This window comes from Hemitrygon akajei, chromosome 7 (genome assembly GCF_048418815.1).
Source record: "Hemitrygon akajei chromosome 7, sHemAka1.3, whole genome shotgun sequence".
NCBI lineage: Eukaryota > Metazoa > Chordata > Chondrichthyes > Myliobatiformes > Dasyatidae > Hemitrygon > Hemitrygon akajei.
In genome coordinates this window covers 168,786,663-168,804,546 of record NC_133130.1, presented here as the reverse complement: position 1 = coordinate 168,804,546, position 17,884 = coordinate 168,786,663, and the positions used below count along the sequence as shown (strand labels likewise).

The 17,884-nt window shown below is 43.7% G+C and overlaps 1 protein-coding gene and 1 long non-coding RNA gene across 3 annotated transcripts in view; one reads left to right on the top strand and one right to left on the bottom strand.

Moving 5' to 3' along the window:
• Positions 1-17,884, bottom strand: part of LOC140731162 (protein crumbs homolog 1-like) — a 150,209-nt gene that overhangs the window by 29,033 nt on the left and 103,292 nt on the right. The window lies entirely within an intron of this gene.
• Positions 387-6,490, top strand: LOC140731165 (uncharacterized). Its single transcript, XR_012099737.1, has 3 exons — positions 387-834; positions 3,302-3,473; positions 6,343-6,490. It is a non-coding gene; the product is annotated as an uncharacterized lncRNA (long non-coding RNA).

Sequence of the window (17,884 nt, the reverse complement as noted above, 5' to 3'; positions counted from 1 at the left end):
CTAAAATGTACAATCTATGGGATTCATACCTTGAATTTAAAACCCTCATCCTTGTTTTCCAGTTGCCTAGCATCTCCCCCTCACTCTAGCCTTGGAAGTTCCTCCAATTATGTGAGATTTCTGTGTCCACCAAGTTTGGCAGTGAAATCTCTCAGGACTGAATCATTACACCGTGTGGACTTAGCTGCCAAAGGCTTAACCTCTGGAATTCCCTCTCCAGACTACTCTCTCTCCACCCATCCCCTCCCCCACCACCCTTCCTTTATCTCTCTCTCTCTCTCGCTTCCTCTCCCCTCTCCTTTTCACATCCTTGCTCTAGAAACAGAGAAAAACCTACAACTCATTACAGGCCCTTCGGCCCCCAATGCTGTGCTGAACATGTCCTACCCCTTCTTTTCTCCCTCTCACTGTCTCTCTGCTCTCCCTTTCTCCCCGTTACCCCTTCCCTCTCTCCCTCCCCATCTCTCCCCCCTCTCCTCCTCCTGTCTCTTCCTTTCTCTCTCTGTTTCTCTCTCCCCTTTCCCTCTCCAACCCCCAAAATCTTTCTCTTTTACCCCTCTCCCTTTCCCTCTCTCCTCCCACTCTCTTCCCCCTTCCCCTCACCTCTCCCTCCAACTATCTCCCTTCCCCACCCCACCTCCTCAGATCCTCTTTGATCAAGCCTGACTGACTGCTCATTCTATCACCTGGCATCATTACCCTCCTCCTCTGAAGCACTTGTGACACCTTCATTCATTAAACAGCCTGCACTGTGCAACTGGAGATTGCTGAACAGAACTCCAACGTGGAAACTTAACTTGCAAGCAGAACTGCAGAAAGTTCACCAACTCTCTCGTAAGTGAGTTTCTATTTTAACAAAGCTGTGGTAGTGACTGAGTGATGCAGGTTATCTTCGGAGGAGTCTGAAACACTGTAATAAGGGAAGACTTTGAACAGAAGTTGAACTAAATGTAAAGGATATCGAACAGATCAGATCTGAGATAGGAAACCAACTCAACATCTTCCTGTCCAGAGTAAAGTCTTTTCCTGAATGCAATACACCATTAAACCTGCAATAAAGAGCTTAAAACTAAGCTCCTGCATTCCAAAATTCATTTTTCTTGTAAAACAGTAGCTGGGGGGGGAGGGGGGAGGAAGGAGAGAGAGAGAGAAAAGTGGGAAGAGGGGAGGGAGGGGAAAAGAAGATGTGGAATGAGAGGGGGAAGGAAAGGGGGAAGGAGAAGGGGAAGGAAAGGGAGGAGAGGGGGTAAGGAGGGGGAGAAGGGGAGAGGAGAGGGGGAGAGGGAGGGGAAGGAGAGACAAGAGGGGGTAGAGAGGAAGGAGAGAGGTGGAGAGACGAGAGAGTGGGGAGTGAGGAAGGAGTTAACGATGGGGAAAGGGATGAAAGGAGGGAGAGGATGGGGAAAGAGACAAGGGGAGGGAAAGAGTGAGAGTGGGGAGAGGAAGAGAGATTAAAAAATGATGCCAGACTAGTCATAAACGTAAGAATGAAATGATGATGACATCTGTACCTGAATTCAGAAAAATTCCGCAGAAGAACACACTGTAAAGGCGAGACTTCATTGTGGAGTCCCTGTCTGCCTGTGTATAAGTGCCTGATTACAACAGAACACTGAATGTGCCTTACTGATGCCAGTCAGGCAAAAGCGATTAGTAATTAAATCAGCCAATATAAAGAGAGCTGCACTTTAATATAAGTTGGTCTTGCTGGTAATCCTCCTCCTCCTCCTTATCCATTCCCAGCTGGATGCTGTCAGGTCTGACACGAAGAATGCTCGTCTCCTTGTCTTTACATTTTAGATTGCAGCAAGCACCAATTGACATCAAACCCCCGGCCTTTCTCTGAGAAAGGTTCTTTCTGCTCTCAGGAACTTGTAAGGGATTCAGAGGAGAACTTTTTTATATCTAACTCTGCTCATTTCAGTATACGGTTCTAACTACTATGGTGTGTCACAGAATTAAATTCCCCATGTGACCACTTCGGTTGGTTTGCTCAGCTCTTTACATTTGCTGTGAGGGAGCTGTTAGATTCCACTTGCAGAACCAGGAGGCAATGGCCTTGTTATTGTTTTTATTATTTTAATAAACGAGCTGACATAAGGTCGCACTAACTGCTACACTACCGTTGCAACCCATGCACGGTGACTGAACTACAGCTGTCTGTTCTAATCTGTGGCTTCAAGAAAATGCCCCCGATGCTTTTCAAAAAGTTGTTTTGTGTCTCGCCCATTTGTGGATCTAGTTATTTCATTAGCAGTGTGGCCCATGCTGTCCAGAACCCACACAGGATCAGTCAGAAAAGCCATAGCCCCACTCCCCCAAGCAATTTTTAATTGTCCTGTCCAACTCCCCTCCCCCTGCCCTTCCAATGTTCGAAACTCCAGTGAAAACAAAGATACTGTGTGGTTAATGGCAACAGGCAAGGGCTACTTTCTTCTAAGTACAGCACAAGTGCCTTCTTTGCAAACTTCACAATGTTACAGTGGAGAAACTAATTCGCACACCTCAAAACTGACCTCAATTCAAAGTTCAAAGTAAATTTATTATCAAAGAATGTACATGTCACTGTTTATGGCCCAGAGATTCATTCTATTGCACATTCACAGTAGAACAAAGAAACACAATAGAATCAGTGAAAAACTACACACAAAGACTGACAACCAATGTGCAAAAGACAAAATGTACAATACAAAAAATAGATAGATGGATTTATAAATACTGCTGAGAACATGAGTTGTAGAGTTTAGTGTTAAGATAAGTTATCCACGCTGGTTCAGGAGTCTTATGGTTGTAGGGACGTAACTGCTCCTGAACCCGGTGGTGTGGGAAAGAAGACTCCCGTACCTTCTTCCCGATTTAGTTAGTGAAGTAAATACTTTTTTGTAACAGGAAGCAATGATTTTGCTGAATTTGCATTTTCCTGTCTTCTCCCTCCAAGAATAATTCTCGGATCAAAACAAATAATAACATAAACACAAGAGATTCTGCCAATGTTGGAAGTCCAGACAAAATGTTGGAGGAACCCAGGAGGAGAATAAATAGTCAATGTTTCAGGCCAAGGTCAGGGTCTGCACCGGTGCTACCCCTGCCCCGGCTCTCTTACAGTGCCACCTGTCCCACACCCCTCCCGCGGTGCTCCACCCTCACCATTCCCAACATCCTTTACTTCTGCCAGATTTACAAACTTGCACTCCACTCCACGTTGACAAATACAAATATATTTATATTTATGTATTTAGATAGTGTATTTAAAATATATATATTACTTATATTACTTATTTACATTTTTTGGTTCCTTAAGGTTGTCATAGCCGGGGGTGGTAGTGAGGATAAGCTCCCACCACCTATTAAATGCTCCCAATTGAGTGGGTCTCAAGTAGCCTCTGATAACCAGGTCCAGCTCCTGGCCTTCACGTGTGACTTAGCTACTAAGACAAATGGAACCTCTGCTACTGACAGGAGAAGGGGCAAAGGTAGGTTACTGGCACTTTAAAACCAATCACTTCAGGTAGATGGGGCTTGTCAGCCATAGTTGGCAACTCATTTAGAAGGAAAACTCTGCTCTTAAACCTCCGCTACCGTGCGGATATATCCACTCATGGGGAGGGGAAGGCTTTGGGAGTAAATCCCAAGGGAAGAATCTGGAGCTAGAGTCCCTAAGGCAGTCCTACATTGAGTTCAACGTTGACTGGCAACTCCTGCGATGACACTGGTATCAAACTATATTGGTCTCTGCCGTTCTTTCAGGTTCATCAGATGTGTGGAGAGGGGAGCCTGCTACATGGACAACAGCTCACACTCCATATCGTACTGCCCTGGCTTGGGTATCTAGACAGTCAGGACACAACATCCACGGTCGACTTTGACGAACTGAGGCCTCTCATTACTTATTTAAATGATATAGATATTTGTTTCTTTTTGTAATTTGTTACAGATGACCTCACTTGGTCCTTTAATATCACCTGTCTGAACAAGAAGACACAGCAGCACCTCTGCTTTATTGAAGCAAGCAAAACTCCCCTCCACTTGCACCCCGCCCCCCCATCTTAAGTGCATTTCACAGGAGCACCATTGAGGGTACCCTGATGAGTTGCATCTCCATCTGGTATGGGAGCCAGTCGACCATCGGACCAGAAGTCCCTACAAAGGACTGTGAGAACAGCTGAGAGGATCATAGGGGTCTCCCTACCACCCATTGTGGACAGTCATCAGGAGCTCTGCGTCTGCAGGGCCCTTGGTATTATTAAAGATCCCACCCATCCATCCAGCATCCTCTTTGACTTTCTACCATCAGTCAGGAGACAAGAACGGTCGGGATGAGAAACAGTTTCTTCCCAAAGGCCACTGGGCTTCTGAACTCCCTGTTGCATCATATTCGAAGTGTCACTGTTCTGTACCTTACAATATTTAATATTAATGCACTTTAGTTTGTTATTTATGTGTGATTCATCTGTAGAATTTATCCTTACCTTCATAAGTTAGCATGTGTTATATGTGTTGTGTGTACTACTGTGTTTTACACCCTGGTTCAAAGAAACGTCGTTTCATTTCTATATGCATTATATGAATATATTGGTTAGATACATATATGTAGTTAAGTGACTATATACTTTACTTGACTTATAGTATTTTTTACGTTTCGCACTGTATTGGTGCTGCACAAAAACATGACAAATGCCAGTGATAATAAACCTGCTTCAGATTGTAGATTTAGATGTCTACATCAATGGAAACTGTTCCTGCAGTATATTAACAAGATCGATCATGCATTAACTAATATGCCCCAGGAGGGAAAGGGGAAAAATTAGTGGAAGTTGGTGAAATCAATGTTCATGCCTTCAGGTTGGAGGCCACCCAGGTGGAATATGAGGTGTTGCTCTTCCGACCTACAAATCATTTCTTTGTCCTCTCTACCTGACAAAAGATCAGTGCAAGGAGGTAAATATTTCCAAACTTTGAAAACACTCTGAACTGTTAGTCAAATATTTGAACCCAATTACCTCCTATGTGGTGGTTATAATTTTTTTTATATGTCAGTGTGTTCTGATTGGTCTATTTTGATTATTTCTGCACAATAAGTTCAGAATATTCTTTACGCTGAACAGAAAAGCAAAAATCCATGAATTTCTGCTTAAACATTGTACATAGAGTGGCTATAAAAAGTTTTCACTCCGTCCCTCCTGGAAGTTTTCGTGTTTTATTGTTTTACAACATTGAATCACAGTGGATTTAATTTGGCTTTTTTGCCACTGCTCAACAGAAAAGACTCCTTTGTGTCAAAGTGAAGACAAATTTCTACAAATTGGTGTAAATTTATTTCAATTATTAAGCACAAAATCATTGATTGCATAATTACTCACCCTTTCAAGTCAGTATTTAGTAGAAGCACCTTTGGCAGCAATTACAGCCTTGAGTCTGTGTGGATAGGTCTCAATCAGCTTTGTACATCTGGACACTGTAATTTTTCCCCATTCTTCTTTACAAAACTGCTCAAACTCTGTCAGATTGCATGGAGATTATGACTGAACAGCCCTTTTCAAGTCTAGCCACAAATCCTCAATTGAATTGAGGTTTGGACTCTGACTTGGCTACTCCAGAGCATGAACTTTGTTTTTTTTAAAAAGCCATTCCTGTGTAGCTTTGGCTTTATGCTTGGGGTCATTGTCTTGCTGGAAAACAGATCCTCCCCCAAGTCGCAGTTCCTTGCATCAGGTTTTCCTCCAGGATTTCCCTGTATTTTGTGCATTCATTTTACCCTCTACCTTCACAAGCCTTCCAGGGCCTGTTGCAGTGAAGCATCCCCACAGCACGATGCAGCCACCACAGTAGGGATGGCTCGTTTTTGATGATGTGTGGTGTTTGTCTTACATCAAACAAAGCATTTAGTCTGATGGCCAGAAAACTCAACCTTGGTTTCATCAGACCATAGAACCTTCTTCCAGCTGACTTCAGAATCTCCCACATGCCTTCTGGCAAATTCTAGCTGAGATTTCATGTTGAGTTTTTTTCAACAGTGGCTTTCTCTTTGTCACTCTCCCATAAAGCTGCAACTGGTGAAACACCCGGGCAACAGTTGTATGTGCAGTCTCTCCCATCTCGGCCACTGAAGCTTGTAACTCCTCTAAAGTTGTCATCGGTCCCTTGGTGGCCTCCCTCACTAGTCCTCTTCTTACACGGTCACTCAATTTTTAAGGACGGCCTGCTCTAGGCAGATTTACAGCTGTGCCATATTCTTTCCATTTCTTGATGATTGACTTAACTGTACTTCAAAGGATATTCAGTGACTTGGAAATTTTCTTGTATCCATTTGCTGACTTGTGCTTTTCAATATCCTTTTTGCAGAGTTGCTTGGAGTGTTCTTTTGTCTTCATAGTGAAGTTTTTGCCAGGATACTGACTCACCAGCAGTTGGACCTTCCAGATACAGGTGTATTTTTACTACAATCAATTGAAACACTTTGACTGCACACAGGTCTCCAAAAACAGATCTTTATTTAACCAATTATGTGACTTCTAAAATCAATTGGCTGCACTGGTGGTGATTTGATGTGTCATATTAAATGGAGTGAATACTTTTGCAATCAATTATTTTGTGTATTATATTTGTAATTCATTTACATCACTTTTCACTGACAGAAAAGGATCATTTCTCTTGATCAGTGTCAAAAAAGCCAAATTAAATCCACTGTGATTCAATGTTGTAAAACATTAAAACATGAAAACATCCAAGGGGGGGTGAATACTTTTTATAGTCACTGTACATTTCGCCCCACTCCCAGCAAAGTAACCCCATTAGTCTCATTTATGAGAATGAAGGGCAAATTTTTAGGAGTGTTTTATTTCAAGATTATTTTATTTAGCAATACAACATGGTAACAGGCTCTTCTGGCCCATTGAGACTGTGCTGCCGAGTTATACCCACGTGATCAATTAATCCAATGACCTGTACGTCTTTGGAGTGTGGGAGGAAACCCATACGGTCACAGCAAGTATGTACAAACTTCTTGCAGACAGCTCTGGAAATTGAAGCCTGGCCACCAATACTGTAATAGCCTTATGCTAAATCTATGCTACCACGCCAGCCCAACATGAGAGGCATCAATACAGTGGATGGTACAGCCTTTTCCCCAGGTTATGTCCAAAACTAGGGTGCATAGTGGGGGTGGGGGGATATTTAAAGGGATCTGAGGGGTAACATTTTCACACAGAGGGTGGTGAACGTACAGAGTGAGCTGCCAGAGAAACTGGTTGAAGCAGGTACCATTGTGTCATTTAAGAAGACTTGGATAGGTACATAGATGACGGAGTGAAGATACGTCTCTACCAAAGGAGGTGTAAGTCACTCCTTCCCTCCGCTAGCCTGCGGGTCACCCTTGAGCAAGGTGTAGCACCTGCTTAGCCCCCGATCAGGGTCACATGATGCCACGGGAGCAGGAGGTGGGGAGGAGCACCTTGCAACTCCTTTGATAGGGATGTATCTCTATCCCGCCACATGGGAGCTGTACAAGACAATAAAAATCATCGATGGAGCATAGAGTATTACAGCACTGTACAAGCCCTCCAGCGCACAAGGTTGTGCTGACCCTTTCACTTACTCCAAGTTGAATCTGTTCTTTCTCCTTGGCATTGCAAAGAAAGGAGCCATCAGGACTGTCACAGAGGCTGCTGAGCGAGTCTCCAGATGGGTCTGGAATCACGAGATGTGACCCATGGTCCGGTACTGCTGGGACTGATCAACCCCAGCTGGGTCACATGGGTGAGGGTGATGTTCAAAGACTTGAAACATCCGATGGCCCCAGGTTGCATCACTGACGATGTGTCCCAGCACATCCTTGGATACATCTCAGCATCCTTCCCTTCTTCATACCCTCCATTCCTCTATCATCCATGTGCCTAAGTTTCTTGAAAGTCCCTAATGTATCTGTCTCTATCCTCATCCCTGGCAGCACACTCCATACACCCACCTCTTTCTGTGTAAAGAACTTCCCCCTATACTTTTCTCCAATCACTTTAAAATTATACCTTTTTGAGAGGACAGCCAGCACCTTTTACCCAGGGCAGAAACAGCTAATATGGAAGGCTGGGGTGGGGGAGCACAATTCTAACATAAACACAAGTGATTCTGAAGATGCTGGAAATCCAGAGTATCACGCACAAAATGCTGAAGGAACTCAGCGGGTCAGGCAGCATCTACGGAAATGAATAAACAGTCGACGTTTCGGGCTGAGACCCTTCTTCAGGACTGGGAAGGAGCCAGAATTTTAAGGTGATTGAAGGAAAGTATAGGGTGGATGTCAGAGGTAAGTTGTTTTGTTTTTTTTACACAGAGAGTGGTGGTGCATGGAATGCTTTGCGGTGGTGAGGCAGATACATCAGGGACATTTAATAGTCACATGGATGATAGAAAAATGCAGGGTTACGTAGGATGGAAGGGTTAGACTACTCTTGGAGTAGGTTAAAAAGGCAGCACAACATTGTGGGCAGAAGGGCCTGTACTGTGCTGTACTTTTCTATATTCTATCACTCAGGAGAGGAGTATTAGTTCCCATATTTTCCCTGTTATGGCCGGTGAGTTTGGCTGAAAAAGAGATTTTTTTCCAGGATACAAAACTGTCCCACCACAACCAATTAAACCAGTAATTAATTTGTGTTGTAATCTTCTGTGTTCTAAATTGTGGAAAATCTATTTAGTTTTGGTGAAATGGGTTACAGTCTGACAAGGAGATTTTATGCTTATTCGCCTTTTATTTTATAGTCATTATCAGCTTCTCTGACTCAATTGACATGGGTCAAGGGTTAAATTAATCACCAGCTGAAACAGGTCAGCATGATACATTCAGTCCCTGTGTAAAAGTCTGTTTCTTGAGAGATCTGAGGCCCTCTTTCCCTCCCCACCACCTTTTTCATTTGCCATGCTTTTGAAACTGAAGTGTTTCGGGAACTTCTCTGATTGTTCGGTGATGCTGATTTGCTGTAACAAGCTGCAGCCAGGGTTTTAGAAAGTGCGCCCATGGCTGACTAACTTACACAGCACAGAAGATTAGCCTCTATTGTTGAACTGTCTGATCCACTCCCATGTTCGTTCGTTCAGCCTATTGAGCTTACAAATGGGGTACCGGTGGATTAGAGTCCGGAAGCCCCCTGCTAGTTCTGCTAAATACTTTCCAAAAATTGTTTCAAAACCCAGAACAAAATACTCCAGCAGCTTCTTCTGTTTTCTCATTACTGAGTTTTACCAGCTTTAACAGAGTGTGGAAACCATCTTGGCTTTTCAAAATGGAAGTCATATGTAGTTCAGAGGTCAGCGGGAACTGGAATGTGACCGTGGAGCTCTTTGCTGTGAGAAGCCTGGCTCCTCAACAAAATCCTGTCAAATAGTTCATTCCGCAAACAGTGCTGGTAATAGTTGATTATAAAGTTTGATCTAATACTGAATGTGCCAGTCACCACAATGTTACTATTAATCCCTCTGCATTTTAGGAGAAATCTATTCAATGGCCACTTTTTTAGTTACTTCCTCTACTTAATAAAGGGACATTGAGTTTACGTTTGTTGTCTTCTATTGCTATTCAGCATGTATGTGTTGAGAGATGCTCTTCTGCACACCATGGTTGTAACCCGTGGTTATTTGAGTTACTGTCACCTTCCTGTCAGCTTGAACCATTCTGGCCGTTCTCCTCTGACCTCTCTCATTAACAAGGTGTTTTCACCCACAGAACTGCCACTCACTGGATTTTTTTTCTTTGTTTTTCACATCATTTGCTGTTAACTCTAAAGACTTTTGTGCATTAAAATCCTAGGAGATCATCAATTTCTGAGATACTCAAACCACCCCATTTGCTGCCAACAATCACTCCACGGTCAAAGTCACTTAGATCACATTTCTTCCCCATTCTGATGTTTGGTCTGAACAACAACTGAACCTCTTGACCATGTCTGTATGCTTCTATGCATTGAGTTGCTGCCACATGATTGGCTGATTAGGTATTTGCATTAGCGAGCAGGTATGCCTGACAAAGTACCCACAGAGCACTGTACAAAAGTCTTATATATACTGTATATATATCTATCTATATTACTGTAGTAATTTTAAATATTGCACTGTCCTGTTGCAAAAAAAGCAACAAATTTCATGACCTATGTGAGTGATGATAAACCTGATTCTGATACAGGTCTCTATAGTGGGCTGAGAGTGGGAAGTGGGCAGGGAGTTGGGAAAAGGGGAGGGAGTGGGAAGCACCAGAGAGACATTCTGTAATAATCAATAAATCAATTATTTGGAGTCAAATTATGCATGGTATCTCAAAGCTGGGTGTGTCTGCACTCCTGCTCTGCCACCTGTCCCATACCCCTCCTGTTGCACTCCACCCTCGCCATTCCCAACATCATCTGCTCCCGCAAGATTTACAAAATTCTTAGGTGTCCTCGCTATACAGCCCAAACCACCTTCACAGATTGTTTGTCTTGCATTTGCACTCAGTTCAGCCTGAGAGCAATATCAGATGATTTGCCTATCCTTCCCCTCAGGTGACAAACAACAGGGATCTAACCTCTCATAATCTAAAGATGTATTCTTGATCTTTCAGTCTACCTCATTGTGACCTTTGTGTATTTATTTGCCTATCTGAATCACAATCAGATTTATTATCACTGACGTACAGTACATTTCCTGATGAAGGGTCTCGGCCCAAAACATCACCTGTTTATTCCTCTCCATAGATGCTGCCTGACTTGCTTTGTTCCTTCAGCATTTTGTGTGTGTTGCTCTAGGTTTCCAGCGTCTGCAGAATCTCTTGTGTATATGGTAAGACCATAAGACATAGGAGCAGAATTAGGCCATTTAGCCCATCAAGTCTGCTCCACCATTCCATCATGGCTGATCCGGATCCCACTCAACCCCATACACCTGCCTTCTTACCATATCCTTTGATGCCCTGACCAATCAGGAAACTATCAACCTCCACTTTAAATATGCCCACAGACTTGGACTGCAGTCTGTGGTAGAGTATTCCACAGATTCACTACGCTCTGGCTAAAAAATTCCTCCTTACCTCTGTTCTAAAAGGTCACCCTTCAATTTTGGCTGTGCCTCCTAGTTCTGGACACCCCTACCATAAGAAACATCCTTTCCTCATCCACCTCATCCTTTCAACATTCTGTAGGTTTCAATGCAATCCCCCCCCCCCACATTCTTCTAAATTCCAGTGAGTACAGGCCCAAAGCTGCCAAAAAGCTCCTCACGTGTTAGCCCCTTCAGTCCTAGAATCATTCTCATCAACCTCCTCTGGACTCTCTCCAACAACAACACATCCTTTCTGAGATATGTGGGACCTGCCTGCTGTCTTATAAAGCATTATCTCCTTGCTTTCATATTCTATTCCTCTTGAAATAGATGCCAACATTGCATTTGCTTTCATTTACAATAGACTCAACCTGTAAATTAACCTCCTTGCACAAGGACTCCGAAGTCCCTCAGCACCTCTGATGTTTGAACATTCTCCCCATTTAGAAATGGCAGATGGAATGGCCATTTCATCTGGCCATTGTTCCTTTTACTAAAATGCATTATTGTACATTTCCTAACACTCTATTCCATCTGCCATTTTTTGGCCATTCTTCCATTTGTCTAAGTTCTGCTGCAATCACATTGCTTCCTCAGCACTACCTACCCCTCCACCTATCTTTGTATCATCTGCAAACTTTGCCACAGAGCCATCAAATCCATTATCTAAATCATTGACAAACAATGTGAAAAGTAGCAGCCAACCAGAAAATGCCCCCTTTATTCCCACTCACTGCCTCTGGCCTGTCAGCCATTCCTGTATCCATGCCAGTATCTTTCCTGTAATGCCATAGGATTTTATCTTCTTAAGCAGCCTCATGTGTGGCACCTTATCAAACACCTACTAAAAATCCAAGTAAATGACATCCACTTCCTCTTCTTTGTCTGCCCTGCTTGTTACTGCCTCGAAGAACTCTTAACAGATTTGTCAGGCAAGATTTCCCTTGACAGAAACCATGCTGACTTTGACTTATTTTATTATTAGTTTCCAAGTATCACAAAACCTCATCCTTAATAATGAACTCCAACACCTTCCCAACCATGGAGGTTAGGCTAACCGGTCTATAATTCCCTTTCTTTTGCCTTCCTCCCTTCTTAAAGAATGGAGTGACATTTACAATTTTCTAGTCCTCTGGGACCATGCTAGAATCAAGTGATTCTTGAAAGATCATGACCAATACATCCGCTATCTCTTCAGCAACCTCTCTCAGGTCTCTGGGATGTAGTCCATATGGTCCAGCTGACTTATCCACCTTTGAGTTTGTCCAGCACTTTTTCCTCAGTAATAGCAATGGCACTCACTCCTGTTCCCTGACACTCACGGACCTCTGGCAGACTGCTAGGCTCTTCCACAGTGAAGACTGATGCAAAGTACTCATTAACTTCTTCTGCCATTTCTTTGTCCCCCATTACTACCTCAGCAGCATCATTTTCCAGTGGTCCAATATCAACTCTCACCTCCCTTTTATTCTATATAAAACTGAAAAAACTTTTAGTATCCTGCTTTATATTATTGGCTAACCTGCCCTCATATTACATCTTTTCCCATTTTATAGCTTTTTTAGTTGCCTTTTGTTGGATTTTAAAAGCTTCCCAATCATCCAACTTCCCACTCACTTTTGCTTCCCATTCACTTCTGCTTTTATGCAGTCCTCGACTTCCCTTGGTCAGCCGTGGTTGCCTACCCCTGCCATTTGGGTACTTCTGTGGGACATATCTATCCTGCGCCTTGTGAACTTCAGCCATCTCTGCTCTGCCTCACCAGTGTGTGAAATTATTTATTTAGCATTAGTAGTGCATGGACTGTTTCAAAATCTGATGGCACAGCATTTTCTCTGTAACTGCATTCAATTTCTATGTAGCACCTCAGTGCGGCATGATCTGTCTGAATGGCACACAAAACAGAAGCTTTTCATAAACACAAGAGATTCTGCAGACGCTGGAAATCCAGACTAACACACACAAGATGTTGGAGGAACTCAGCGGGTCAGGCAGTATCGACGGAGAGGAATAAACTGTTGATGTTTCAGCCAAAACATTTCATCAGGACTGCTGAGTTCCTACAGCATCGTGTGCGTGCTAAGCAGAAACTTTCACTGTATCTCCGTGCATGTCACAATAATGAACACTGAATAAGCAACAGACTGGCTTCACAGCTGCTGCTAATTGTCCTGGGGCGCCACAGAGGTGTAGCGCCTTACTGCATTGGTGACCTGGGTTCAATTCCTGCCACCTGCCACTGTGTGTATGGAGTTTGTACGCTCTCTCCAGTTTCCTCCCACAGTCCAAAGACTTAGGGGTTAGGGGTCAGTGGTTAGCGCTGTGGACATGCTATCTTGGTGCAGGAAGCGTGGTGCCACTTGCGGGTGGCCCCCAGCGCATCCCCAGACTGTGTTGGTCATCGACACAAAGCGACGCACTTCACTGTATGTTTCGATGTACGCGTGATAAATAAAACTGATGTCTAAATCTTTTCCATTTTCCAAACTGGTAATCAAACACTAAACGCTGTAGGAAGCACACACAGATGTCAAACAACATTTACAGGATGATGGTACGCAGACCCACATTCTAGTGAAGTTAATGGGAATAAAGGGTCAATAAATTGGATCGATACACAAAATGTTGGGAGAGCTGAGGGGGTCAGGCAGTTCCTGTGCAGGAAAATGGATAGTCGGTGTTTCAGGTCCAGACCTTTCACCGAGACTGGAGAGAAAGAGGCAAGATCATCTGTTTAAAAAGGTAAAGGGTTGGAGCCAGAACTGGCAGGTGATATCTCCAGGTGAGGGAGGAGGGAGGAATGATGTAAGAAGCTGGGAGGTGATAGGTGGAATTGACAAAGGGCTGAAGAAGATGGAATCTGATAGGACAGGACTGTGCATATGGAATAAAGGGGGAGAGGGAGCTGGAGGGAGGAGTGTGTGGATGATGGGCAGATGGAAAGGATGGTGGGTGGAGGGTAATGAGAGGGTAACGGGGGCTGGTGGATAAGGAATAAAAAAGGAAGGGGCTAAGGGAACTGGCTAGCAGAAATCAAAATAAATTAGAATTGGTGCATGATTTAGGACAATGGGAGTTTGATAGGAATGCCCATGAAGAGTTGAAGAGCTGGTCTGACTCCATGACCCTGTGAGTGGGGAACAGAGCTGGTAAGTGTGCATTTCACTTGAGAGCAAGAAGAAACACGCTACACTCACTAATGCCCAAGAAAAGAAGGAGGTGAGGGAGGGAATCATGGGACTGAAATAGAGACTGTTACAATAATCCTGCAAAGGGACTAACGAAGCTTACAATGAGCCTGAAGATGCTGGAACTTGGAACTTAGAAAAAAAACAAATGACTGGAAGAACTCAGCAGATCAGGCAGCATCGGTGGAAGCAAAGGGATAGTCAACATTTTGGGTTGAGCCCCTGCAGCAGGGCTTAGAGGAGAGGCAGCCAATGTATAGGAGAGAAGGGGTGAGGCAGGGGCAGATGGAGGGGGTGGTGGTGGGCAGGGATGACGAACAGATGGATCTAGATGGGGGGGGAGAGACAGGAGATTAGGTGGAGGGATAGAAAGATGAAAAAGCAATGGAGAAGAAACCTTGAGCAACACACACAAAATGCTGGAGGATCCCAACAGATCAGGCAGCATCTATGGAGTGGAATAAACAGTCGATGTTTGGGGCCTTCGTCAGGACTGGAAAAGAAACGGGAAAGAAGCCTTCTGCTCCTGGGTGGTGTGGCTTGTTAGTCCGGAAGGGCCTGTTCCACATTGTATCTCTAAAAAAACCCCAGTACAAATAAATCAAATTTATTTGAGGAGAACAGAAAAACAATATTTACTTGGATTTCCTGAAGGCGTTCGATAAGGTGCCCATTAAAGACTTATCCATAAGATAAGGATGCATAAGGTGATGTATTAGCATGGATAGAGGATTGGTTAACTAATAGAAAGCAGAGAGTTGGGATACATGGGTGTTTCTCTGGTTGGCAATCAGTGGTGAGCGGTATGCCACAGGGGTCAGTACTGGGCCCACAACTGTTAACGATATACATTAACAATCCGGAAGAGAGGACTGAGTGTAGTGTATCTAAGTTTACCGATGACACTAAATTGAGTGGAAAGCAAATTGTGCAGAAGCTACAGAGAGATACAGATAGGTTAAATAAGTAGGCTAGAGTCTGGCAGATAGAGTACAAGGTTGGCTAAATGTGAGGTCATCCACTTTGGAAGGAAAAGTGAAGAATGAGATTATTATTTAAATGGTAAAATAATGCAGCATGCCGCTGTGCAGAGGGACTTGGGAGTGCTTGTGCATGAATCACGAAAGGTTGGTTTGCAGGTGCAGCAGGCTATCAAGAAGGCAAATGGAATGTTGGTCTTCATTGCTAGAGGGATTGAATTTAACAGCAGGGTGGTTATGCTGCAACTATACAGGGTACTAGTGAGGCCGCACCTGGACTTCTGCATGCATTTCTGTCCTCCTCAATTGAGGAAGGATATACTGGCTTTGGAGGTGGTGCAGAGGAGGTTCACCAGGTTGATTCCAGAGATGAGGGGGTTAGACTATGAGGAGAGATTGAGTTGCCTGGGACTGTACTCACCGGAATTCAGAAGAATCAGAGGAGATCTTACAGAAACATATAAAATTATGAAAGGGATAGATAAGATAGAGGCAGGAAAGTTGTTTCCACTGGTAGGTGAGACTGGAACTAGGGGACATAGCCACAAGATTCGGGGGGACTAGATTTAGAACAGAGATGAGAAGGAACTGCTTTTCCCAGAGAGTGGTAACTCTGTGAAAATCTCTGCCCAATGAAGCAGTGGAGGCTACCTCAGTAAGGCAAGGTTGGATAAATTTTTTGCATAGTAGGGGATTTGAGGGTTATGGGGAAGAGGCAGGTAGGTAGAGATGAGTCCATGGCCAGATCAACCATGATCTTATTGAGTTAGTGGAGCAGGCTCGATGGGCCAGATGGCCTACACCTGCTCCTATTTATGTTCTTAAATATACACAAAATAGAAATTAACATTTCTTTGTGCACTGCCATTACGAATTATAACAATCAAAGCATTTGCAACCTGTAATAATTTTTATAATCACAAACAAGAGAAATTCTGCAGATGCTGGAAATCCAAGTAACACACACAAAATGCTGGAGGAACTCAGCAGGTCAGGCAGCGTCAATGGAAAAGAGTAAACAGTCGACGTTTCAGGCCAAGGCCCTTCATCAGGACTGGAGGATTTTGTTTTCCTGCCGTCAGTCATTCTCCTGTGTTCTGTCAGATGGTAAGCCATCAAGTACAAAACCACAGAATGTGGAATCTATCACAAAGTTGCCCGTTACCAGAGCCTTTCTGTAATGGGTTTTGGAGGAAATCATAGTTTGCAGATTTGTGCAATGATTATTTTTACTGAGGATGGATGCCTGTGGTCACAAACTTTAAATGAACAGTCATCTTTTCCACAGAGTGGTACATATTTGTCCAATTTCATTTCAGGGCATATATTCTAGTGCTGAAAAATTCACACTATGTCTTCAATTGTTTAATAATTTAAACCTACGTGAAGGGAGTGTTTGGTATGCAGGCACCCCGAAGCTGTTACAATGTAAGATGATTATCTCGGCATGAAATCAGATGGTTGCAACATTTGTCAGCTAAGACAATTTATTTTCACCTCTTTGTTAGGATAGCGTTTACTCCTTGAACTTGTGTGGAATTCTGCACATATCTCTCGAACCGCCGCCTTCCATTGTTACAATTCTGATCAGGCGAACGTCCTTTTCCCATATTTGCCAGAGTTGGGAGGGTTCTCTCGATAGTAAGAACGGTTTTATTTATTGCAGACATACAGCACACAGTATGCCCTCCTGGCCCTTTGAGCCCCCCCCCCCCCCAGCAAACCCCGACGCAGCCCTCGCCTAATCAGAGAACAATTTACAATGACTAATTAGCCGACCTGGTATGTCTCTGGTCTGTGGGAGGAAACCAGATCACCCGGGTAGAGTCCATGGGAAGGACTCCTTACAGAACAATGCTGGATTTGAATTCCAAACTCCGGAGCTGTGTGCTAACCACTATGCCACCCTGACACCCAAATTCTAAAGCACACGAGGAAAATAACATCAGTGCTTCTTAGTCTTTACCTGGCATAGTGTAGTTTCTAGAGCAACACACAGAAATTGCTGGAGGCACTCAGCAACTCAGGCAGCATCTATGGAAATAAATAAGCAGTCGTCCAGCATTTTGTGCGCATTGCTCTGGATTTCCAGCATCTGCAGACTTTCTTGTCTTTTGTAGTATGGTCTTTATATTCTATTAGTTAAATGATTAAACTTATTTCTGGTCTATGGAGCATATACACACAGTGGCCACTTTATTAGGTACACCTGCACACCCGTTCATTAATGCAAATATCGAATCAGTCAATCACGTGGCAGCAACTCAATGCAGACCCAGTCACGAGGTTCAGTTGTCGTTCAGACCAAACATCAGAATGGGGAAAGGAATATGATCTAAATGACTTTGACCATGGAACGATTACTGCTATCACATAAGGTGGTTTGTGTATTTCAGAAACTGCTTATCTCCTGGGATTTTCTAGAATTTACAGAGGATGGCGCAAAAAACAAAGAACATCTAATGAGCGGCGAAAATACTGAGGGTGAAAATACCTTGTTATTGGCAGAGGTCAGAGGAGAACGGCCAGAGTGGTTCAAGCTGACAGGAAGGTGACAGTAAGTCAAATAACCAGCTGTTACAACAGTGGTGTTCAGAAGAGCATCTCTGAATGCACAACACGATGACCTTCGAAGTGGACGGGCCACAGAAGCAG